Source organism: Mus caroli, unplaced genomic scaffold (genome assembly GCF_978045245.1).
Source record: "Mus caroli unplaced genomic scaffold, Mus_caroli_1 scaffold_9, whole genome shotgun sequence".
NCBI classification, from domain to species: Eukaryota; Metazoa; Chordata; class Mammalia; order Rodentia; family Muridae; genus Mus; species Mus caroli.
Genome location: NW_028227264.1, coordinates 110,800,618 through 110,826,506, shown reverse-complemented (window position 1 = coordinate 110,826,506; position 25,889 = coordinate 110,800,618). Strand labels below are relative to the sequence as shown.

General features: G+C 42.2%; 1 protein-coding gene and 1 pseudogene across 2 annotated transcripts in view; both read right to left on the bottom strand.

Moving 5' to 3' along the window:
- Window positions 1-25,889, bottom strand: part of Osbpl8 (oxysterol binding protein like 8) — a 136,868-nt gene that overhangs the window by 110,578 nt on the left and 401 nt on the right. The window lies entirely within an intron of this gene.
- Window positions 12,022-25,882, bottom strand: LOC147002758 (G1/S-specific cyclin-D3 pseudogene; annotated as a pseudogene).

Genomic DNA, 25,889 nt, shown 5'->3' with positions numbered 1-25,889 from the left:
AAGTTCTCTCTGACTCTTCCTTAACATAAGCAGCACTTATACCCCAGAACCAGCTAGCTTAAGTCTCTGCTGGAGAACTGGTAAAAACAAAAACAAAAACAAAACTTCTCAGGAGATCAAAAATATAAACGACGAGGGGGGAGTACCTGCACTTCATGTGCCAGACATCATAAAAATTAAACTCTTGCTCAAAATCATAGTTTTAGGAACAGAGATGGCAGAGTGCTTGCAAGCATGCATAGTGTGCACAAAGCCCCATCACCAGGCGTGACACCTGGAATCCCACCACTTAGGAGGGAAAGGAAGGAAACCAGAAGTTCAAAATCATCCACAGTTTCCGAGGAGTCTGACATCAGACTGCTCTACATGAAACATGGCTCAGAAAAATAACAGTTACATATAAATTCCTAGGTCAGTGGGAGAGGGAGGCACTGGAGAAATGAAGTTAGGAGCACTGTCTGCTCTTTCAGAGGTCCTAGGTCCGGTTCCTGGCAACCACATGGTGGCTCACAACTATCTGTAACTCCAGTTCTAAAGAATAACACCCTCTGCCGGCCTCCCTGCTCTAGAGTACTAGATGCATGTGCTACACAGACATACATGCAGACAAAAACATCTATGTTACAGGTCTTTGGCTGCCTACATTTCCATCTCTCTTGGGCCTACAATGGATGTTTTCATCCATATACATAAAATCTCAAGAAATAATTTTTAAGTCAATAGAAAATTGGTTTAAAAAAAAAACAAGATGAGAAGAAGCACTAATTTGAAAGCAGATTAAAGATTCTAGAGCCAGACTTATAGATCACATCTATAATTCCCCCACTCAGAAGGTTAAGGCAGGACTGCTGTGAGTGCAAAACCATCAAAGGCTACAATATAAGACACTGCCTTTAAAAAGAAATAAGGAAGGAAAAAAAGATACATACGACCAGTTTAAGCAAGGTGGTCAGTTCCAGTAGCCATCAAAGAGATGTGAAGAAAAGCCACATAACACACTACTGAAGAATGACAAGGAGAGCTAAAATACTTTTAAATGAAAATGTAAGTATTGATGATAATGAACAAGAAGTAAATAAAACACTCCTCCATTGTAGGCCCAAGAGAGATGGAAATGTAGCCAGCCAAAGACCTGTAACATAGATTTCATTTCTGTAACAGCTTCACTTATAACAGGCAGAAACATGAAACAAGCCAAACGCCTGTTAACAAGTGAGCAAATAACTGAACTGTACCATAGTCACATACACGCAACAGCATCCAGCCATAAAAGGGAACACTCTAAAACGTACGCCAAGCAAAGAAGTCAGGCCAGCGTATATACTCTAACTGTATGAATGGATCAGCTGTTATCTGGGGGAAAGTGGGCAAGAAGAGAGATGAAGGGAAAAGGCATGCATGAATTTTAAAGGGCTACTGGGAAAACTGTTTACACTGTGGTGCAAATTTCATGGGTGTCTACGACTACAAAACTACAAACTGTTCTTTTAAATGGGTACTTTTTTTTTTTTTTAATTCCATGCACACCATACCTGAGTAAAGTAGTCTGGGGAGTTTAAAGTTGTGTTTTAACATATGAGAACAATGAGAGAGAGGGAGGGGAGGGGAGGGGCTATACTATTCCAAGCAAAGCTCTGGGTGTCCTGTACATACCTCTAAGTCCAGCACTTGGAAGGCTGAGGCAGAAGGATCATCATGACTTTGAGGCCTGCCTACAGCCTGTGTTACACAGTGAACTAAGGCCAGCCTGGGCAACACACTGAGATCCTATCTCAATACATACACACTAACTTTTAAAATGTTCAAATTTTAGCACAGCTAAACCTAAGAGTTTGCCTTAAGAAATGCATGTGGTAAATGAGAAGTCCATTTGCTCTGTTGCCCTGTCTGTGAAATGGAAGTCACAGAGCAGCTGTGACAATTAGACGGGGCAGTTAATCTTAGCCCCACATGGGTGCTGGCAACTAAGAGCAACACAGCTCACAGCATTAGATCTCCTGTCTGTATTTAGGTAAAACAAAGATGGAGGCAATGATGAGGGCTTTCTAGAGGAAAGAATTTTGCATGCAAGTTTTGAAAGGAAAATAAAGAAGGGAGTGTACAGCAAGTGGAGGGTCAGACAGGTGGAGGGACAGGCAGGTGGAGGGACTGGCACTGACAGAAGCACGGAGGCGTAAAGGAGCAGTGGTGAGGAGATGGAAGAATTAGTGTGCCTATGGCATCAAGTCCATATGTGGGAGAAAAAAATCAGAGTGTCTTTCCATCTGATTCAGATACCCATTTAAATTTCACAGTAACATCCAGAATTGTAGCTTCTTCATCTAGGAGATGCAATGTTATGTGTGAGACACAGAGGCAGCTGAAGATCTAGAGCTCTTCCTGTTGAAAACAATGTGAATATCCATGTTCACCAGTTTCACTCTCTTGGAACTCAGCCATAGCCCTTCTCTAAAGCAAGAATAATGATTGAACTATAATAATAGACCCACAGCATATGGGCCTGCTGTGCATCTGTCACCGTGTGCTAAAGAAACTCTGAAAGCTTTTACAGTTTTTCAGAATCTCAATTCAGTTCAGTTGGAAATCAAGATGTAAAAACTCTCCCCAGAAAACTATTCACCATGCCTGTAATCCCAGCACTGAGGCAAAGGATCAGGAAATTAAGGCCACAGATTCCTTTTCTTACTGAGAAAACTCAAGGACAATCTAGACTACAGGATTTATAAATAAGTAAAGATTAAAACTAAATAAAGCAATGATCTCATGACATTACAATATATTTCAAGAAACCTAATATGAAACAATGTGATAATTCTCTGTGTGTGTGTGTGTACACTTCTGAGACAGTACTGACACGCATCCTACACTGGCTTTAATCTCATGTTGCTCAAGCTGGCCTGGATTTCAAGATCCACCTGCCTTGGCAACCCAGAGCTGGGATTACAGGTGCTGAGTAAAATAAAGTAAAAATAAATGCTTTCATTTTGAAAAATATTTTATATTATTTCACTTTAATAATCACTTCTCAGTCGTGGCCATGTTCAAATGTAAAATAATGAAGGAACACAGAATTGCTCTTTTTATAATACTCAAACTAACAGATTTTCACTGGGATTCTGTATGTACAACAGTGATTATCTTCTACATTTTATTTAGAAAGTATCCTTATTTCTTAGAAAGGACAGCTGAAATACCAAGTTAAAATTCTGAGCCATTTCATTCTCAGCCTAAGAATAATGTGCGATGAGAAAACGAGACACAGTGAGTGAAAAATGAAACTTGAAAGATCAGCACTGTTGACCTTGAAACAAAACAGGGGAGCTATTGCAGGAAGTAAGGCTACAAGATTAAGTCTCTGCCTGGCTGGTTTTATGTCAACTTGATACAAGCTACAGTCAGTCATCTGAGAGGAGGAACCTCAACTGAGAAAATGCCTTCAGAAGATGAGAATGTTCACACACCGGCAGGGCACTTTCTTCATTAATGATTGATGGGGCAGGGCCCAGCCCACTGTGGGTGGTGCCATCCCTGGGCTGGTCGTTCCTATTAGGAAGCAGGCTGAGCAAACCATGAGGAGCAGCAAGGCAGTGAGCAGCATCCCTCTATGGTCTCTACATCAGCTCCTGTCTCAAGGTTCCTGGCCTGCTTGAGTTCCTGTACTCACTACTTTTGCTGATAAACTGTTAATGCGAACTGTGAGAGAAATAAAGCCTTCATTGCCAACTTGCTTTTGGCCGCAGTGTTTCATCACAGCAATAGTAACCATTTTGGTAAACGGGTGTAGAAAACAAAGGTTTTATCAGATCCATAACAGTCACACCCAAGCTAGGCAGTGGTGGCGCACGCCTTTAATCCCAGCACTCGGGAGGCAGAGGCAGGCGGATTTCTGAGTTTGAGGCCAGCCTGGTCTACAAAGTGAGTTCCAGGACAGCCAGAGCTACACAGAGAAACCCTGTCTCAAAAAACAAACAAACAAAACAAAACAAAAACAGTCACATCCAGTTAAGGGTCTTGGCGAGTATAGAGCAGAGGGGAAGCCTTAAAGAATGTTGCTTTCTCCCTCCTGAACACACATATACACACTCACCTGAACTACATATTTACACACACACATTGTGTGTGTGATATTGTACAGAATCATACATGATTTCTCCTTTATGTTTTTCATGATAGAATTCTAAGGTATAGAACATTTTTAAAGCATTTATCACTCGCTTTTGGATGGTGGGAGGGAAGCAGACAAGACGTAGGCCAGAGGCTGTTAGTTCAGGTGGTTAATCCACCAGGACCTGTCACTGGAAGATTTCTAACATGGAATAGCTGGGGAAATTAGAATGCTAGATTCCGAGCCCAGTGACTGTTATACTAAGATTGTCTGTGGTTTTCCATTTCGCAGCCATTGAACTGAGCTCTAGGGGAAGGTAACCCTGGCAGAGCATGGGTTTGCAAGAGTGCATCCCCAGCTAGCAGTGGAAATTTGGGATTGCTTATAGGTTTGACAGCAGCCAGCTGCAGGGGTTAAATGACTGGGACTGTGAGAAATTGGGCGGATGTCTCATGGGGTAAGCTTTGGAGGCAGCGAGACTGCCAGGGCCGGAGAGTAGCCCGCAATAGCATGGACTGATTTTTAATATTACATGCAACAATTAATATTGTCAAAATATTATATTTCTAAATGTAGCCCATCGATTCAATGGACTCCTCATCAATATTCCAATTGTATATTTCACATAGATAGGACACAACAACAAAGCAATCCTAAAAGTCATATGGAAGCAATTATGAGAATAATGCTAGAGGCATTATAACACCTGATTTAAAATTATGCTGCAGAGCCATAGTAAATACTAGTATGAACACACACACATAGACACGTGAGGTTTGACAGAGGACACACAGATAAACCCGCACTGCTACAGTTACCTTATTCTCAGCAAAGATGTCAAACAACCCAAATGCTGGAGGAATGACAGCCTTTTATCATATGGTGCTGGGGAAACAAAATATCCATATGCAAAGACTAAAACTAGATTGTATGTTTAATTCTGTACAAAAGTTAATTCAAAGTGAATAAAAAACTATAATGGAAAATGTGGAACTTTGAAATAACTAGAAGAAAACATAAGGAAAACACCTCAAGATACACGCAGAGGCAAGGATTTTCTGTGTAGGATTTTAAAAGTTAAGGAAATAGTAACAAGAATTGACAAATGGGATTGCATCAAAATAGACAGCTTTTGTACAGCCAAGGAGAATCTACTACCACCACTTTGCTAGACCTGCATCATTTCTAAAGACATGTTAAGTTTTATCCTTATACTAACACAGAAGTGTAGTGCTTATGCCTCATTAAAGAATCCTCTCTATAGAGAAAATTGAAACCATTACAGAAAACCACAACTGTACACAATGCAAAGACCAAAGGATTATGGGGATCCGACTATATAAGCAGCACAGCTCCAGCATCTATGGCTCAGGAAAGATCATGGAAGAAGGGTGGAAAGACTCTTAAGTGCCAAAATACCAGGAAGTCTGTGAGACCATTTACCTGATCTACCCTAGAGATGGCTGCATAAACAAAACTTGAACAATGACAATATCGACATGCTAATGCAGGAGGAAAACCAGATGGGGTCCTACTCCTAGTCAAAGAGAGGCAAGCAATGACTGATCAGAGGGAGAGAATTAACCCGAGGGTTGAATGCCCCCATTGGTTACTCAATACAAAGTGGTCAACCCTGAAACAATATACACACAAGCAACAGAAAGAGACTTAGCAGACTATTTGTATATTTGTGCATATATATGTAACAATAATAAAGAAAAAGAGGCTATCAATTTGAGGGGGTATGAAAGGACTTGGGGGAAGGGAGCTGGGAGGGGCTGGAGAAAGGAAAGGGAAAAGGAGAGATAATATAATTATATTTTGATTAAAGTGCATTAAAATATTGATACTTAAAATTAAAAAAAAGAATTTATCACTCTTAAGAAACATAAGTTACGTCTTTAAGTTTAGCAAGTTATACTATGTAAGCATAATCCCAGTCTTTGGGGCTATCTGCTGCTGAGACAGCTCAGCAAATAAAGGTACCTCCTACCTGCTGCTTGGTTTAATCCCTGGTGCCCACACAGTAGAATCAAAGAACGAATACTCAAACTGTCCTCTGAGACAATTGTCCTATGCATGCCCCACACACATACACACATATACACAAAATAAATAAATAATGTGAAGTTTAAAGTTTAAACACAGGTTAACACTGCTATAGACAAAATTTTTAAATGAGGCTTAGGATATTTTAAACCAATGCCTTCAAGAATGCTTACCATAGGATAGAGGACCTGCCCTGCCTCTTTAAGGCTCCATTATGGGAGGTTAGAGTGAGAGTATGGAACGCTGTATGGAACATCTATTTACACACCTCTAACTTGAAGAATGAGTTTAACAACTTAAAAGGGAATTAAGAAAAATTCTTACAAGAAATGCCAAAAGCAGCTATAAATGAGTAGAAGAGAAAAATACTGAGAATTTCTTGTTTAAGGTAGGAAATATACTTTGTATTCATCTTAGAAACATGTTACTCAGGGGCAGAGAGATGGCTCAGAAGTTAGAGAACTTGCTGCTCTTCCAGTGAGCCTAAATTCAATTCCCAACCATCTATGATGAAATCTGGTGCCCTCTTCTGGTGTGCAGGCATATGTGCATGCAGAACACTACACTAAAAATCTTTTTTTTTTTTTTTTTTTTTAAAGGAAGAAACATGCTACTCAGCAGCCAGGAGTATTCAAAGAAGGAATATGTGCAGATATAAATTTTTAAAAGAAAATCTTTTTAACCTATTAACTCAATGAGAATCCCACACAATGTTCCTCTTCACCTTTCACCCTTCTCCAGCTACTCCCAGATCGCTTCCTACCTCCCAAGCCTGAGTGGCCCACCCTGTCCAGTTTGTGTTCCCTGTATACTAATAGGTGTGGGACTATTGGCTGAAGTATAATGTACTTACCAGGGTCCCACCCTTAAAGAAAACTGACTTCCCCTCTCCTAAAGCCTATCAAGTGTCCACAGCTCCTTGGTTAAAGACACAAACAAGCTCAGGAACCCCTCCCCCTTCCATGCTGGAAGGCTGACTGGCTTGTAGAAAAGAAGTTTAAATTAAAGCTCTGCTTACATAAGCCCCTCCTATAGGCAGTTTCCTCAGTTATCATTATCCATACAGAAAACTGTAAGGGGGAAGGGGGTGGATTCAAATATGAATAAAGTATACAAAGGCTGAAGGTGTGAAGTTCTGCAGGTGGAATGCTTGCCTAGCCCCCACGGGCCCTGTGTTCTATCTCTAGCACCAAAACAAACAAAAAAGCAGAGAGAACAATGAATGATATACATCATGGTAGAGGACAAAGAGCATATATATGGACAAGGAAGAAAAAAGCAAAACCAACTGGACCTGTGAGATGGCTCAGTGGATAAAGGCATTTGCTGTCAACCCTAGCCCAGGACCCACATGGTAGAAGAAAACCAACTCCTGCAAGGTATCCTCTGATCTCCACATGTGCATTTATGTGTGTGCACACGCACGCACACGCATATAAATGTACAGGGGACACTGAAAACAGAGATAAAAACTTAAAAGCAGACAAAAATGAAAAACTACAAGGAAATAAAGAGTCAACAATTTAGAACATGACAGGCAAAAATCCAAACCCTACCCTTTTGTTTGCTTCAGTTTTTGAGACAGTCTCATATAGTCCAGGCTGACTTCAACTTCCTATACAGCCAAACATGAACTTAAACTCCTGCCCCTCCTGCTGACACAATGCTCCCCACCCTCAGCCCCAAAGTTATTTTAAGAAGCATGTAATTAATAATAATATTAATGGTAATTCAAAAAACAACACCTTCATCCAACTTAAAGCTAAGACTGCCTTTCCTGAGCAAGCTTGCCAAATAATGTTAAGGCGGAAGCCAAAGAGTGGAAAAGCATACCTGGCTTTCTCTCAGTGGCTCTAATGCCTCAGCCCCCACCCAGCTTTTCCAAGGCACTCACTGTAAGATGATGACATAAGTCTCAAAACAAATCAAAACATTCCCAACACCCCCAAAACGTGATTTAAATTTTCAATCAAAAATATATTCAGGCCTGGCCTAGAGTGAATGGCTATAATCTCAACATCTAGGAGATAGAGACTGGACGGAGGATTAAGATTTCAAGACCAGCCTGAACAAAATAGAGAATTCAAAGCCAGCTTGGGCTAAATGAGACACTATCTAAATAACTTCCCCTGCCCCAAGTGACACACACACAAATACAACCACCATAAGCTTCCAGGAAGTTATTTTTTCCAGTTTTAGGTCATTGTTATCTTTAAAGTAGCAGACCCACCTACTGGTTACCCTAGGAAATAAGAAATGTTGGGTTTGAATCTGGTTTCTGACACCCACTCTGCCCCCTACCCCTTTTTCTGACATCATTTTCAATTTGCCAAGAGTTCATCCCGTTACGTGTTCACAGCTGGACTGAGATAATCACTTTCTATATATAATGCAACGAACTGCTTGCCTTTAAAACCCTAGAGCTCCTCAATAACATTTTAGAGCTGTTAGGGAACTTCAGCTCAGCTCTCAACACCATACATGTTACAGATGAAGGATCCAAGCACAGAGTGCCCAAGCCAGTGGGCAGGAGGCCAGGTCCTAAGACTCTTTAGTACCCAGCTAATGCTTTAAAACAACACTCCATGTGAGGACTTACTAACAAAACTGAGTAGTGGGGAAACTGGAAACCTAACACTATATCACAGCTCTAGTTCTGCTTCTAAAATATCCCACAATACAAACATGTGCATGCATTTGCTGTGTTCACAGAAAACCAGGGAAAGAGAGGACGAGCACTTGGCGCTCTCAACACCATGTCACACAGTCTGGCGGCCTAAGAGCCAGTCTCCACAGCTTCTGGGTTTTACCCTTAGTGCATGCTGGTACATGACAATCTTGTTCCTTGAAAAAAATTAGTAAAACTCGGTGGTCATGTTACTGTACACCTCTGATCCCAGCACTCAGGAGGCATAGGTAGGCGGATCCTGTAGCCTGGTACCCTGTTCCAAAAAAATAAATTAAATTTTAAATAAGTGTATTATGCATGTGCACACATGTATTGTAAAACTAAAAAAATTGAGTTAAAATCAGAAAATATCTAAAGTTCTTATTCTTTTCACCCCTCTTCATCCTTCCTTTCCTCTCCCCCACCTCTCCCTCCTCTTTATCAGAAACACAAATTCACCTTCTCATGGCTTCAAGGATCCTACCTTATAACCAGCACTGACACTCAGCTGGCCTTAATTGGTCTTCATGTTAAATATGGTAACATTAGGCAGGCTAATTGCTTTAGTTCAAAGTTAGCCTGAGAATCAGAGTGAGACCATCTCAAAAACAAAATAAAACAAGTAATCTTTAAAAGTGGCTTTCCCTTATGACTACTACAACCTCAGTAAAATGTGATCCATACCTGTAATCCACTCTGACATGCAGGAGTCTGAACAGGAGATCAGGCGTTCATAGCCTGGGAGACGAGAGACCCTGTTTTGTTTCCTTTTTCCCTTTGGTGATAGTTTTAAAAGATAGTATAACCTTTATTAGAATTATTCTAACACATTAGAATAATTAAAGAAGGGTTTGACTTGTAAGATATATTTAAATATGTTTTGTAGTCTAATATATGATATATATATATATTATATATACATTATATATGTAATATATAATGTACATACATATATACACCCACATACTAGTTATTCAAATGTTTTCTTTTGTTTTGAGACAGGGTCTCATGTAGCTGATAGTGATCTTTAATTCCTGATCTTCCTGCTTCCATCATCCTAGTGTTGGGGATTACAGGGTTCAATCACTGTAGCATGTTTGTTAAACTGGCTTTACTCATGTTAAAGGAGCATTTTTGGCAGGCCACATATCCCTACCTGAACTGCCTCTGTACCTTTAAATATTGTTATACCATATCTGGAAGGCTGGTGAAGACAATGATGAACAAGTTCATCAGATGATCCAGAAGACCTGGTGGCCAAAAAACCAATCTCCATAGCTTCTGAATTTTACCTTTAGTGCATGTTGGTATATGACAATTTTGTTGCATGCAAGTTAATGTGGGAAGTCCAAGATATATCACCAGTGGTAGTACAGGGCACGTAAGCATGCGCAGAGAGAAGTGGGGAGGGTAGCTTTGTAACCAGCCACTGAGGAGAATAAATCTGCTTCCCTAAGAAAGGTATTAATCACTTCTAACAGTCTCCTTAAATGTCATACATCAGGGGCTGGAGAGATAGCTCAGTGGTTAAGAGCACTTTAGGATCTCTTCCAGAGGTCCTGATTCAATTCCCAGCAACCATATGGTGCCTTACAACCATTTATAATGCATTCTGATACCCTCTTCTGGCATGCAGACACACATGCAGATAGAACACTTATATACATACAATAAGTAGTAATTTAAAAAATACATCAAAGCCAGGCATGGTGGTGCACACCTTTAATTCCAGCACTTGGGAGACAGAGGCAGGAGGGAATTTATGAGTTTGATGTCAGCCTGGTCTACTGATCGAGTTGCAAGATAGCTAGAGATACACAGAAAAACTGTCTTGGGGGAAAGGAATGAAGCGGGGAGGAGAAGGGGAGAGGAAGGGAGAGAGGGAGGGGGAAGGGAAGAAGGGAAGAAAAGAGAAAAAGAGAGAAAAAGCCAAACATCAAAAGGCCTACAGCAAGAAATCAAAATCTTTCTTTAAAAGACTTACTTTTTTTTTAAAAAATTATTGTATTTATTTACATTTCAAATGTCATTCCCTTTCCCGGTTTCCCCTCTGCAAATCCCCTATCACATCCCTCCTTACCCTGCTTCTATGAGGGTGCTCCCCCACCCACCTACCCACTCCCAACTCACCACCCTGGCATTCCCCTACACTGGGGCATCAAGCCTTCACAGAACCAAGGGCCTCCCCTCCCATTGATGCCGGATAAAGCCCCTTCAGCTCCTTCAGTCCTCCCCCTAACTCCTCCATTGGGGTCCCTATGCTCAGTCCGATGGTTGGCTGCAAGCATCCGTATCTGTATTGGTCAGAATCTGGCACAGCCTCTCAGGAATCAGGCTCCTGTCAGCAAGCACCTCTTGGCATCAGCAATAGTGTCTGGGTTTGGTGTCTGAATGTGGGATGGATTCCCAGGTGGGGACAGTCAGTCTCTGCTCTACTCTTTGTCTCTGAATTTCTTTTAGACAGGAGCAATTCTGGGTTAAAATTTTGAGTGGTTCCATCCCTCAGCTGGGGGCCATGCCTAACCTCTGGATATGGTCTTGACAGACTCTCCCTCCCCTTTGTGGGGTATTTCAGCTAATGTCATTCCCATGGGGTCCTGAGATTACTTTTGTTTTTAATTGTTTGTGTGTGTAGGTGCTCAAAAGCCACAAAGGGTTTTGGATCAAGAGGAACTGAAGTTACAGGCCGTAATAAACTGCCCGACTTGGGTGCTGGAAAGCATACCCAGTTCGTAGGCAAGTACAGAGGACTTTAAGCTTCTGCGACCCAGGTTTAAAATCTTTAAGATGAATCCGAATCACTTTCACCGTTTATGAATCTACAAATGCCTATCAAGAGATCTGAGGATACTGATCTAAATTTGGTAGCCTTAGAAAGGATCTCTGGAAGGCACTGGAATGTTCTGGCTATTGAGAAGATGAGTATTCCAAACAGAGAGGAATTGGTTTGTTGGACCAATCTGACCTAGCCTAAGCTAGAGACAGAAGAGCCAAGCTGACCAGTTGAGGGTGAAGAGTATTTGACTGGCCATAAAGATTCCCACGTGGCTAACCAGGTCCTCAGGATAAGCAGGACCTCTTAGGGCTTACAAGGGAGAGATAAGCCCCATCCAGGCTTCAAATGAGGTATAGATTCTTCCTAGAGGCAGGGAGCAGGTGGCAGTGAGCCCTCCTGGATTTGGTGGCCACTAGAGGGACCCTATCCAGGACTACTGTTGGATGGTTGTAATGTGTGTGGGAATGCTGCTGTGGCTGAACCCTAGCTCCTGGAGCTGTGAGGGGCTTTGAGCACTGGACTGGGAATAATCTGGGCAGCTTTCCTCAGACTCTCCAGAGGCAGTCCACTTCACTGTCTATGATCCCTGCTGACAGCTCTATGAACTTGTTCCCAGATGTGCAGCAAGCATCCAGGCCTTGCACTGCAGCCTACTGCAATCATGGATGGCCAATACATGGCAAAGGTGTAATCAGTAGCACAGAGGGCCAAAAAAGGTCTGAGCGTGCTTTCTGACCATGGTCTGTCGGTCACTAGGCGGAGTCTTGTAGAGACAGGTCCAGGAAATTAGATGCGACTGCAGCAGCCAGGCCCTATTTGAGCTGCCTTCCTCAAGCCCCGTAACTCCCACTTCCACAACTGACAGGGAGATTCTGCTTGATATGTGTGTGGTCTTATGTGGCTTGGAGGACACCAACCAGCGAATTCTACCAATGAGCTGTACCTGACCTTTCTGTGGTAGGGATGCAGGGCAGTCAGGGAGCAATCCAGATAGTTCATGGACGGGGGAAGGCTTCCCCCTTATAGCACTGTTCCCCATACACCTCCAATATCAGTGTGCCAGCACCTTCCACACCACATGTGCATCTCGATCTCTGGATGTTCACTCCAGAGTATGAAGTGCAGGGCATGCAAGTGCTCCTCCAGGCACAGCAAGCTACAAGATATACTTGTCCCTGAGCAGATGCTCACCTGTAAAGAGCCAAGAGTCTAACCAGCCTAGAGGGCCATGAAGGGTACCCTAGCAACACAGCAGCTCCATACCAAGGCAGTTCACAGGTAGAACATAAATATGGGCTTGTGAACCCAAGAAATCCTAAAACAGTAATGACAACTCTTAAGCTGGCTTGGCAATACACATCTATAATACCAGACAAGCCGGAGGCAAGAGTTCAAGGAAGCCAGGGATAACGCAGCACTTTGGAGGCAGAGGGAGCTTCCTGGGCAAGCTGGTCTACAGACCAAGTTCTAGACCAGCTAGGGCTACACAGTAACACCCTGTCACCCTCCCTCTCATCCTTCAAAAACAGTCAAAGTCATCCTTGACTGCATGCAAAGTCTGAGAGCAGCCTGGTCTACAGGCTACATGGTATCTCGCTTTGGTGCCTAGGAGTTAGGGGTCAGAGGCAGACAGAATCTTATTAAATTCGTAAATGGTCTCATGCCTCTGATGATCCAATCCTTTTCCCCAGTATCTCTCTGCTACCCACTCTTTTCACACATTTCCCCCAGGTACAGTGAATTCTTTCAGTTCCTAGCAAAGACCCTACCAGAAATATTTTTTATTCCTTCAGTTCATGCCAGCTTCTTTGGATCACTTCATCCCCTAGGTCAGCAAATCCTTATAGCATCCTATACTCCTTCCTATTAGGAATCTCCACAATGGAGATTACAAAGTCAAGAGGCTGAGAAAAGACTGCAGTAGTTTAGTGCTTGCCTGTGCCACAGAGTGTGCCACAATAGTTCCTGGCCATCCTGACAAATCCCTGTCTCAAAAAGTAACAAATAAATTGATAAAACAAAAATAGAAGGGCACTATAGACATTTTTATTATCTTTTAATCCTTAGAAATGAGGATACGTCATTAAACTCAACCATTTGAAAGTTTTAAAAGGAAAATGGCAACATCAGAAGATAGAATGACATCACAGACTCCTGTGTAATCACGTCTGTTTATTATTATTACCTGAACTGAGTGACTACTGACATTCAAATGCCATGCAGTTAGGGATAATGTAACCTATAAATCTAAGGAGGTTGTTGTCTGGGTTTTGTTAGCTTTTGAAACAGGGTTCTAGCCAGCTAAAGATAACCTGCAACCTGCTGTACTGCCACAGATGACTTGGAGCTTCTCATCGTCTTCCCTCTACCTCCTTATGCAGGCACGCATATGCCGCAGGCCTGGCTTATGCAGTGCTGAGGACTGAACAAGGATTCTGGCAATGCCAGGCAAGCACGCCACCCAACACATCTGCAACCCCCACTTCCATTACATCTAAAGTTCTCAAGATTAAATTTAGACGTAAGGCTGCATTAGGGAGTGCACTCAGATGGGGTAGCTGCTTGGATTTATACCGAGCCAGACAATCAAAACTTATGTAACACTAGTTATATTTAACCAATAATTATCATGCAAACTTCTGCAAACTGTTCTGCAAAATCTGACAATCTTTAAAGCGGAAAGAATTCATTCACTAACTTCTTTCTCCAAAGTACAGTGCCAGATCAGCACAGCACCAACCTAAACAGGAAACAGAACCAACAATGCAATCTCAGGTTAGAATTCTAACTAATGTGGCAGAATTTATATTACCCATAGAGAGGTTCTCGAGCCAGGCATGGGAACACAGGCCTGTAACTGGTCATCTCAGCACCTGGGAAGTGGAGACAGGAAAACCAGGAGTTCAAGGCTATAGAACGAGCTTGAGACCAGCCAGGCGTACATGGGACCCTGCTCACAAGACTAGACAAAAACACCAAGTCCTGTCCTTGCAGAGTAGCGAAGTTTTTGTTGTTTTGTTTTCTGAGACAGGGTTTTCTGTAACCAGGCTGGCCACAGTGACTCCTGACACTCCTCTCTCTACTCCTGAATGCTCTACTACAGGCAGGAACCACCACGCCCAGCCAGACTTTTAGTTCTAGAGACTACTCAAGCTGGCAATGCACAAGGGGATTACTAGGATCCCTGGGCTTACCACAGGGGACTCAGAGTAACCCCAGCCTTCTTAAGGATTGTGCTCACAGTTATGTTGCTATAAACTCATATTAACAATTTATAAACTAAATGATATATAGATTAAATGATATATAGATTACAGTTAAAATCCACCTGATTCTACATATTTATTATGTTTTCTTGAATGTTTTTTCTAAGAACTATTAACCTTGTTTTGACTTGAACTAGAAAAGATAAATATGCTCCTCATTCACTAAGTATGGCATACAGTTATAATAAACTTAATGAGCTACCAAGTTTCCCACAAGTACAAATTCACATCCAGGCTTAAGCTGAAAAATCTATTAATAATCAAAGTTTAAAATGCAAGCTCTAATCTTATTTCAAAACAGTCTTACATAGCTTTATCACTGATATTCTATTCCTTCATATTTAAGGAAGGTTCAGAATGACTTTTTAACCTGGCCATCTGGCCTTGATTTTTCTAGGTTTTAGTTCTAGGTGTAAATTACTACAACTAAAGTACTCATTATTTTTAATTTATGATGTAAGTAAACAAGATACTTAATTACACTTCCATATGCCAATTCAAAAAAGGTCTCTGAAAAACCAACGCAACTTTTACTATTTAAATTAAGAATAGTTACCAAAAATAAGCAATGACGAAGATGACTTATACTGAACGTCTATTCCTAAAAGAAATTCTGACCAATCGCAAAGTTAGAAAAAGTTTAGTGACTTTGCTTCATTGTATTACTATTTTATATGGGACTTGAGGGGCAGGGTGGCACATGTCACAATACATGACAGAGGACAACTTTCAGGAGTCATTCATCTCCACTGTTGTGTCCTAGGGATCAAACCCAAGCAGTCAGACTTGCACAGTGGACTCTTTTATTCACTGGGCCATTTCATCTGCCCTTGTGAATATTTTGGCAAGAATGTATCTTCTACATATAATTAAAATCACAAAATGATTAATTTCAGTTGAAAAGTTTGAAGCAACTACTCTGTGAGTTACCACATTCTATAAAATAGCCAATAAGTAATACCTTACCTTATTAGTTAACATACTGCATAAATCAAGCAACCAAGCTCTTAAATCTGTAGGTTCAAAGCAGTTTTTCCTCAGAAATGACAAGTCTATCTGGTTTTAGTGGTCCTGGGATTAAACCCAGAACTTGTGCTTTGGAACCATTCAACCCACTGTGCCTAAGTTTTTTTGTTTGTTCTGTTTTTATTGTTTGGTTGGTTGGTTGGTTTGATTTTTGGGTTTGTTTGTTTTTTGTTTTTTGGGGGGTTTTTTTTGCTTTGCTTTGCTTTCAAATTCTGGTATTTTTCCCCCAAAGAGAAAATGAAAGTTAGGCAGGGATACAGACACCAAATAAAACTGTCTGTTATTTAAAAGGCCTACAGTCCCAGTAGCTAGTTACCTTTCATTTAACCTAAAACAAAGGCAGCTAAAGGACAGTCTACTGCTCTGATATCCAATGCACCATCATCTAGAACTCAAAGGAAAACCTAACACAGGGGGAAGGACACTCAGCCCTGGCACACTCTAGGTCAACCAACAATCATCATGCATCTAATGGAAAACTAAGTATGGATAAGAATGATTACAAAAACAAAAATTGACCAAGGGGGATAGTTGGGGATGCTAATACAACGTAAGTAGAAAACAAAATGTGTTGATTAACCTCAGGGTGAAATGCTAGGCATGGAGGCAAAAGGGAGCCTCTAAATGTCTAAAGACAGAACAAGAACCACAAGGATAAAAGTAAAAGATAAGCAGAACCATCCTAAGAAAACCCTACAAGTAAGCAGAGAAATGAAAACAGAACATCACCAAGGACGCAGTAGACAGGCATTTCAGAAAGTTAGAAAATGCCTATAATTCAGGCTGTAATGGCAACTGAGTATAATACTGCTCCTTTTTGAGGATAGAGTAGTTTCAAAACACAAGTCTATAGCCAAGCTCTCCGATTCCCAGGCAAGAGGCAAGGAAGAGAGCTGGATATAGGATGTGTGTGTCACCACCAAAAAACAACAGCCCTTTGAGGTAAACTCATTTCCCCAGGTAAAAGATCTTGGCACCTGGGAGTCCGGTAGCTAGAGACGCCTAGACAATGTCTCAATAGGGTGGAGACACCTAGACAATGTCTCAATAGGGTGCCTGTTGCTATCTGTGAAAGGGGAAAGGCTGTGAATTGTGCCCATGGCCAGAGCAGCAGCTAGATTCTAACATTATAGTCTTACAAAAAGTTTACAGTAATCCTCAACGGTAAAGTGAATTCAAGGAAAGTGTGGGCTACATGATTCCCTGTTTCAGAAAGAACAAAAGTGAGCTGAGGACATAGCTCAATGGGAAAGAACACTTGCTGAGCCAGCAATAAGAACCTAAATTTGGATCTCCCGCACCCTAAGAAGCCAGATGGTATGGCTGGTAATCTCAGGGTTGAAGGGCCCTAAAATCGGAAGACTGAGACAGGAAGATCACTGGGGATTGCTAGCTAGCCAACCTAACATGAAAACCAGCAAGACATTCAAGACTGAAACCCTGTCTCAAGGGTATATGTTAGAGAGCAATAAGTCAGGACTCCCAACACTCATCTTCTAGACACAGACGGACAGATGGACAGAAGGACGGATGGGTAGGTGGACACACATACACACACACACACACCTGAGAATGTATACTTCCACAAGACAATAGGGGCAAAAAAATTAAAGAGTTCTAAAATGAGGGCTGGACGTGCTGGCCCATTCCTAGCACTGAAGAACCTAGGATGGAAGGAGCGGATAGCTGTCAACTTGGGGTCAGTTGGGCTAAGCCTGGGCTACAGTGAAGAGACCCTGTTTGAAAACAAGCAAACAAAGCAGAAGAAAGTTATAGGAAGAGACCTAAAAGGCAAGCTGTCTAATCTAGAGGCCGACCACTCAGATTGAAAGCACAGTAGAATAGATGGGAGTAAGGAGGCAGTATAGGGAAGGCTAGGGTAGAGACATATACTGTTAAAAGAGGGGACAAGGAAAAAATTAGGGAAACAGGAAGTCCTACCCAAACTTTTAAAAAATTCAATAGTCAGAACCTTGGTATTATCAACTGTTTTTTTTTAATAACTCAAGGGCTACATAATAAAATCTACAGAAAAGGAATCACAATCTATGCATACTACCTGACCAGCCATAAATAATAGTTACATAGTCATAGTATCAACATTACTTGCTTTTATCAATTATAAACAATCTCAGGACATAATGCAGAGATAGGGTTACATAGCAGAAACTGTGTTTAAATAGGAAATACAAAGTACCCATAAAAATATAGAAAAAAATGAAAAATTTCAGTAATGTCTTCATTTGGGCTCAGCTGTTTGAAGGAGACTAAATATGAAACTGATAGAACTAAGAATGGGTCAAGATTCAACAGAAGTCAGACACGGTTGTACACAAAAGGATCACATGGAATCTGGGCCCTGCCTAGACGACACAGGCCAGCCATAGCTCAACAATGAGATCTTGTCTCAAAAGGAAAAAATAAATAAAAATCCAACAGAAACTATAACCTTTACAAAAACCATGCACATTTCCTTCACTCCACATCCATAAACAACCTCCCATGAGCCCTCATCTATTCCCTAACAGAAGGAAAAGCTCTTTAACTAAAGAGAGGGATTTTCTACAGCTTAAAATGTCTTTTCTACAGGTTCACTCTGTCTTTAAGGTAGTGTCTCTACTATCCCAGGGGACATTTAGCAATGTCTCGAAACATTTTCTAGATGTTACAATTACGAGAGTATTCCTGGAATTTAGTGGGTTCAGGGATGGGGTAAGCCATTCTCTAACACGCAGGAACGCATAACCAAATCATTACCAGCTGAAATACTGCGTGCCAGGGCAGGAAATTCTGCTTTAAGAGAACTCTTCTAATCCTAGTTCTTATGGTAATGTCTGCATACAAGACAAAACTTTCATGGGCATGGATACTATCAGCATTCATCGAAATACAGACTCAAGGACAACAAGCATCCTCACAGGCATCTCAGGCTTGGCCAATGGCCCTCGCTGAATCCACGGCATATACTCTGGGCATGCTGTATCAGCAGCATCTCAGCATCACCCACCTCAGCTACCATTCTTACAGATATTCTTAGGATCTCAAACACTTCATCTACTCAATGGCTTGCAGCTGTGACACCATTAGCTGCTTAACCCCAAATTTTCAGTAGCTTCAGACAAAATTACAGTCCACTGTGGCGTGTTCCTGTTTAGTGCACTTTTCTTCCACCTGGAACCTGTTTGTTTACTTAGAGAACAGGTGTGTGTCCATGTGGTGCCAAGTTATAAGTGTGTGTGCAGGCGCCCATGGATGCACTTCTGTGTGGAGGCCAGAGACTAACCTTGAGTGTTAGTCCTCATGCACTGTCACCTAGGTTTTCTGAGACGGTTTCCTAAGCCGTGGGGCTTCCTGATTAGGTGAGGTTAGCCGACCAGTGAGCCCAGGCATTCACCTGTAACCTACCTCAGGACCTCATGCTTGCACAAGCATGAACCAGCTACCTAAGCAGCAGGACCTTGCAAGCATTTTACCAACTGAGCTATCTCCCGAACAATCTACCCCTAATCTAGGGACTCTAGATCCTTTGAACCTATGTCTACTTCCCCATAAGACCTCCAGCCTTCAGACTTGACTCTACAACTGGAAGAAAAGGTAAAGAAAGGACACCCACTCCTCCGTCATTTCAATCCAGCCGTGACAGCACAGCACATCCACCACACCCACCTGATGACAGAGAGGAAGGAAGACTGTGGTAAGCAATGAACTGCACCTGCCCTTCCTATCCCTCTTCAGTATGGTCTCACCCCTCCTAACAGCAGCCTCGGCACAAACTAGCTAGCTTCTACTGCTAATTTCTGTTTATTTCAGTTTCTAGTAACGTCTCTTCTCTACTAAGTGAGAACTGAGAAGCCCACAGGTTCTGTGCCGGGCCTCTACACACTTTCCCTTTCAGCCTGTCAATTCAGCCTACAGCTGCATTTTCTTCCCTGTGGCCACCCCTGTCGGCCAGAAACAATAAGTAGTTCTGAACTTACAGTCTGGCACCAAGTCAATGCTACTCTGTTTCTTTACATGTCTAAAATGATGGTGATAAGAGAATCCATTGCTGCCAATATTTGTATCCACACAGTATTATTACAAAAGCCACACTACAATGCACAGTGCTGTTTTTCTTAGCTTCTGAACTGCTCATCTTCAATAATAGAATAGCCACAAGACACAAAAGTATACACTTCGCACACCTGGTTTCTTTCAGTCCCCACCTTCTCACTTGAACAATGTATCCATGCCCTCTTGTCACCAGCTTCCAACCTCATTCAAAATACTGCTTACATCAGCTCCTCTCTCCCAGAGGGGTGGCACTCCCACTAGACATTCCGTAATTTATAAAGGCCTTGGATTCTTTGCAAGAAACTGTGACATCTGATAACTACTGCTCATGCGCATGCATTTGGTACATGAGTTCACTCTCCTGGCCATGTGTAAAAAGCCAGACAGAGGCCTACATGTACAGTCCCAGGACTGGGAAAGGAGAATTAGGGTCATACCTGAAACTCACTGGCCAGCTAGCCAGTTTAGCCTACTCAGCAAGCACAACACTGGCATGTACACCCAAGTACATACAAATACGCCTGTACACACAAGCACATGTGGAGAGAAATGTTGGAGAGGCCTATCAGTCAACTCCAAAACTTCTGAATTCTAAAATAAGACAGAAAGTAACCATCCTCATGGTTTACACCCATCTATATCTCTACAAGTAGAGAATGCTATTTGAAAACTCCTTGGCTTTTTGTCTGTTTCAAAAACAATGGACAGAAAAGTATGATGATAAAGGTAACTTCTTTTAAAGTAAATTTTAGGGGTTGGAGGGATGGCTCAGCAGTTATAGCACTTGCTGCTCTTCCGGGGCCCAAGTTTGGCTCACAACACCCATGTGAGGTGACTTAGCCCAGCCTTCCAGATCGAGGGCACTGATGTCCCCTTTCTGGTCTCCATGGGCACCTATACTCATGTGCACTTAATGAAACAATTCTTTTTAATTTTACAAGAAAGACAAGCCAAAAGAATCAGACTTTCTGCCACTCCTGGTTAAAACAGATTTGTGGTAAGCAGCCTCTATCATTTCAAAACTCACAGTCTACCTCAAGCATCTTATATGCACCAGAATGCTGCTCAGATCCAGAGAGAGAGGAATGAAGCTCTGAGCGTCACAGAGAACCAATGGGTACTGGAGCTTCACGATTCTGAGGAACCCAGCATTCCTTGTAATCTGTGACAAGGGTCACTAATACAATTAAGATTCACTTCTATCAGAAAACACTAAGGGTTTTGTTGTTGTTGTTTCGTCTTTTGTTTGGTTTTGTTTTGTTTTTTGATACAGGGTTTCTCTGTGTAGCCCTGGCTGTCCTGGAACTCACTCTGTAGACCAGGCTGGCCTCAAACTCAGAAACCCATCTGCCTCTGCTTCCCAAGTGCTGGGATTAAAGGTGTGCGCCACCACTGCCCGGCAGAAAACACTACAACAGTACGTTTTACACAAACAAAAACTACCTTTGGGGAATGAATGGGCATTCCTGTAGCAACAAGACCAAACTGGAGGATAAGGAATTCAGTGTCAAACCTGACTACATGAGAATTTAGGAGGAGACAGACACAGACAGAAAACTATGAATCTAAAAGCATATTACCATGAGTCAATTAGGTAAAGAAAGTAAAATATGAGAACTTGGGAAAAATGGCCTAAGTAGTCCACTAATAGTGACAGAGCACTTACCTAATATATGCAAGGCCCTAAATTCAAATTAATGACAACTGAACCAAAACAGTATTTAAAGATCTAGATGCAAAGAAAAAATTTCACATAATTTTATAATTGTTGAAATTTCTCCACATGCTAAATCTTGAGGTAGGCAGATGAAAACACATGTAATTGCATTCTCCAAACCACCACATAAGGTAAGGATAGCATCCCACTCTACAAATGAGAAAGCAAGGCCAGTAACTTGCTGCAGGGCCCATTACTTGTTTGAGATATACTCAAACTTCCCTCTGTAACTGTAATATTGCCATTCCGAAAAACTGAAGTACTCTGTATTTTCACTTTGTGTTTTGCTTGTTTTTTCAAGACAGAGTTTCTCTATGTAGCCCTGGCTATCCAGGAACTCTGTAGCGGAGGATGGCCTTGAACTCAGGCTTGCCTCTGCCTTGCCTCTGCCTTGCCTCTGCCTTGCCTCTGCCTTGGATTAAAAGCATGTGCCTCCAAGCCTGACTGTATTCTCACTTTTGTGGGGTTTTTTTTGTTGTTGTTGTTGTTTGGTTGGTTTTTTGGGGTTTTTTTGTTTGTTTGTTTGTTTGTTTGAACAAAAAGTGTAGAATTTTTATCTTGGGGGAGGTAAGCACTGGGATGGGAGAAGAAAAGTTCTTGCTAATGTAACAAAAGATAAAAACGTCTGTGCTTATTTGTGACACTGTTTAACGTTTGTTTTGTTGACTGAAACATGGTTGTTTTGTTTAAGCTACATCCATTCCCAACACGATTTTTAGCTTCCTTTTTTCTTGTCTTTTCATTTTTGCCATGAACTCAAGAGATTCACCTGCCTCTGCCTCCAAGTGCTGGGTGGGGTTAACTTACAGCTCTCCACTGGAAGTTACTCTGGCAGCCCTCTCTCTTAGTTTGCATTTATTCATTAATTTATAGGGGATGGGTCACAGAGACTGTGTATGGTGATCAGAGGACAACTTAAAGGAGCTGCTAGTCTCCTCCCACCACGGATCAAACTCAAAACACCAGGTCATGAGGCTGGCAAAGCCATCCTGTCAGCAAGTTCAGGCTGATCTTGAAGTCACTCACTCTACAATCAGGTTGGCTTTGACCTTGTGATCACCTTATCTCAGACTCCCAAACAGCTGAGTTACTGGCCTGTATCACCAGGTCCAACTTTGGCTCACTCTGTCTTCCACGCTCTGAATATACCAGTCCATGACCTCCACCATAGCCTACCATAAAGAACCCTTTCTCCAAGGAGGCGCCAGACTAAAGGGCTGCTTCCCTTCATCATCCCACTGCTTGTATCTACTCTGCGTGGCACTGCCACATACTCCTCTTGTTCTCCCGTCACATGGGTGGAACTACAGGTTTGTTTTTTGGGGTTTTGTTGTTGTTGTCTTCATACAGTAACTGATGAACAATATGGATGGTTGCTATACTGGAAGAGTTTTCACTGACTGGTAAACAAAACGCATTATTGGTTTTGTGGCAAGTACACATCACCTAGTACTACACAGGTAAACTTAGAAGGATGGAGTTCCAGGTTAAGGACTTCTTCCCTGTAATTGTGTCTTCTAGAGTCTATCTGATTGCATGCTTTTGTGAGAGTGTGCAGTAGAGGTAGAAGGTAGAAGCCTAAAACCTGTTAGCACATCCCTCCAGGAAACCTTCCAGTAGCTCACTTATTTTCTTAAGGTCCCACACCCAGGGAACCTACTTCAACCACAATGCTACAGTTAAGAACTTCTCACTATCTCCTTTCCATCAGCCACCTACATTCAAGGGTTCTCCGAAGTTTCCGGATTCCCCCGCTCCCCCGCCCCCCTTTGGTTGTTTGTTGGTTGGTTGGTTGGGTTTGGAGGGGGGGGTGTTTGTTTGTTTTGGTTTTGTTCTTTGTTTTTGTGACAGGATCTCAAGGTTAGCTATAAACTCACGGTAACCCTCCTTTCCCTATCTCCCAAGAGCAGGATCACCAGCAAAAACCACACCCAGCATCTCAGAAGCTCTAGGCTGTACTTATGGCTCATTTACAGATCATATTTATAAGAATAAGGTATGACCTTATCTTATTCTTTTGATTGCCTGGCATCCCAAGATTATTGTTATTCATTGTTTTTTTGACTGTCTGGCATGCAAAGATTACTGTTATTCATGTTTACAACTTTGGATATAAGAATATCAAAACATGACACTTATTGCCATAAGGTAAAAGTTTTCAAGAATAATATTACAAAACATCTAAATATCAATTCCTTGTCTAGGTTATCGATCGTTGGTGGATTAGTAATTACCCAAACCAGGTTGAAATATACTAAGACCACTCAATGTTTAGCTAAAATCTTGCAATTTGTCCTTTAAAAACAAACATCTTTGTGTAATGGCACATTATGTAAGTCATAATTGTACCACTATTTCCAAAGTAAGCTGAAAGAAAACGTCTATTCAAAGGATTGCATGGGTATCTCCAAAGTATATTTTTAACTCTCAATTCCAAAAGTGAATTCAGAAGCAAAAACCATTTTACCAAATATCTAAATCCTATGAATGTGTTAAGAAACATTTCTTAGCTCCAAAAATGTAACAAAAGCTAGGCACAGTGGAATACATGTGGAAGGATTTTGCCAAGTTCCAAGGCCAGCCAGAGCTACATAATGAATACCATGGCCAGCTAGGCAACACAGCAAAACCCTATCTCAGAAAACAAAAGCAACACATAAAAATGACGATTCTAAATGAGCAGACCATTTGCACAGGTCACACACTGAGTAATGAGCACAACTCAATGCAAGGAGCAGACCATGTCCAGGTTTAATTAAACAGCATTTCTAGGCACCTCTGTGATCTCTGGGGCTCAAACTGTTCACATGGAATCTGACCGCGACAACGTAATCTCCATAATTAAAGAGCTTTCGGAAGGCCTTAAATTTCATCTATCCCCTTTGCTAACACTTTGAACAAGCACACTGCAGTCAGTCTTGCTACCAAAAGACAGAGGACATACTTGCTACCCAAAAGAAAGAGGAACACGCTAGAAATTAGTTGGACTTTTAATAAGAGTGCATTTTAAATTGCATGGCCTTTCCCTTCCTTCTCCAACCTGTTTTTATAAAACCAGCATTTTAATAATCTCACTGCAAAACAGGTTCTAGCAAGCACAGCAACTGATCCCAGTCTCTCGGCATGATCAAATTTAGATGAAACCCCAGGGGAAGAGAGAGCATAACAAGCAATTTACCTATACCTCAATTGTTCTCTGGAATTCTTCAAGAGGCAAAAACTATTTTAAATGGTTCTCTTGAAAGACCTTTAATCGCACTAATTTGAGGTTGTTTACAGTGAAATTACTTTTAAGAAAGCCCTGCTACCCAAGGTATTCTAACACTACTGTTACTTAAGTCTTCCAGCAGCAAAAAGGCACAAACTTCATTAAGTTATTGAAAGCAGATATGCTATCGTCAGATAAGTAAGTGTTCCCATCTGTTTAGAGACGAACCCAAGTTAACTTATTTCAGACGGCATTTAGTTAAAATGAAATTAGGTTATGTTTCACGACGCAGATGTCGCTCACAAAGAAGTGTTAAATGACTTTAGTGAATGGAAAATCTGCATCTACTGTTGCTTCGCATCAGCCGGTCTTGAGTGGGTTGCTCAATGAAGCAAAAGCATGCTCCATATGAAACTCCCTGGAACCTGATTACACTCTCCACAGCTTAGCAGCAAACAAAACGTAAAAAAAAAAAAAGTGCAACGAAGACACCGCCTTTTTTTCCAGTGTGGCAAGAAGGCCAACGGAGCTGAGGTTTAAGGAACACCGCGACAGTCTCTGCAAAGGCGGGTGCGGTCCGCCTGCGAGCCGCACAACCTCTTCAGGGGCTGTCACAGGAAAACCCCAAGCCTTGCCTTAACCGCCCGGGGCGACAAAGCGCCAGGTTTTCACCCCCTGCGCGGGGGGCTTCCGGCGAGCCCCGGCGTCGCCCTGTCAAACTTCGGGAGGGGCAGACACACTCGGGACCCGGAACGCCGCCGAGCCGCCCCCGCCCCCATCCCAGGTCCCCACTGGGCTCTGTACCGCTGCAGACGCACCTACCGCGGGCCCCAAAAAACACGCCACCCCCGCCAGCCCTGCCAATCTCCCTCTCAGAAGGGACAAAGGAGAGGCAGGAGGGGAACTCGCGGCTCGGGGTACCCAGGAGTGCCCACAGCCCGAGCTCAGAACGTAGGACTGAGGGACTACAGTCTCCCCAAAAGGCACGACTCCGCTGCTCCCCAACGCCGGGCTGAGCGCC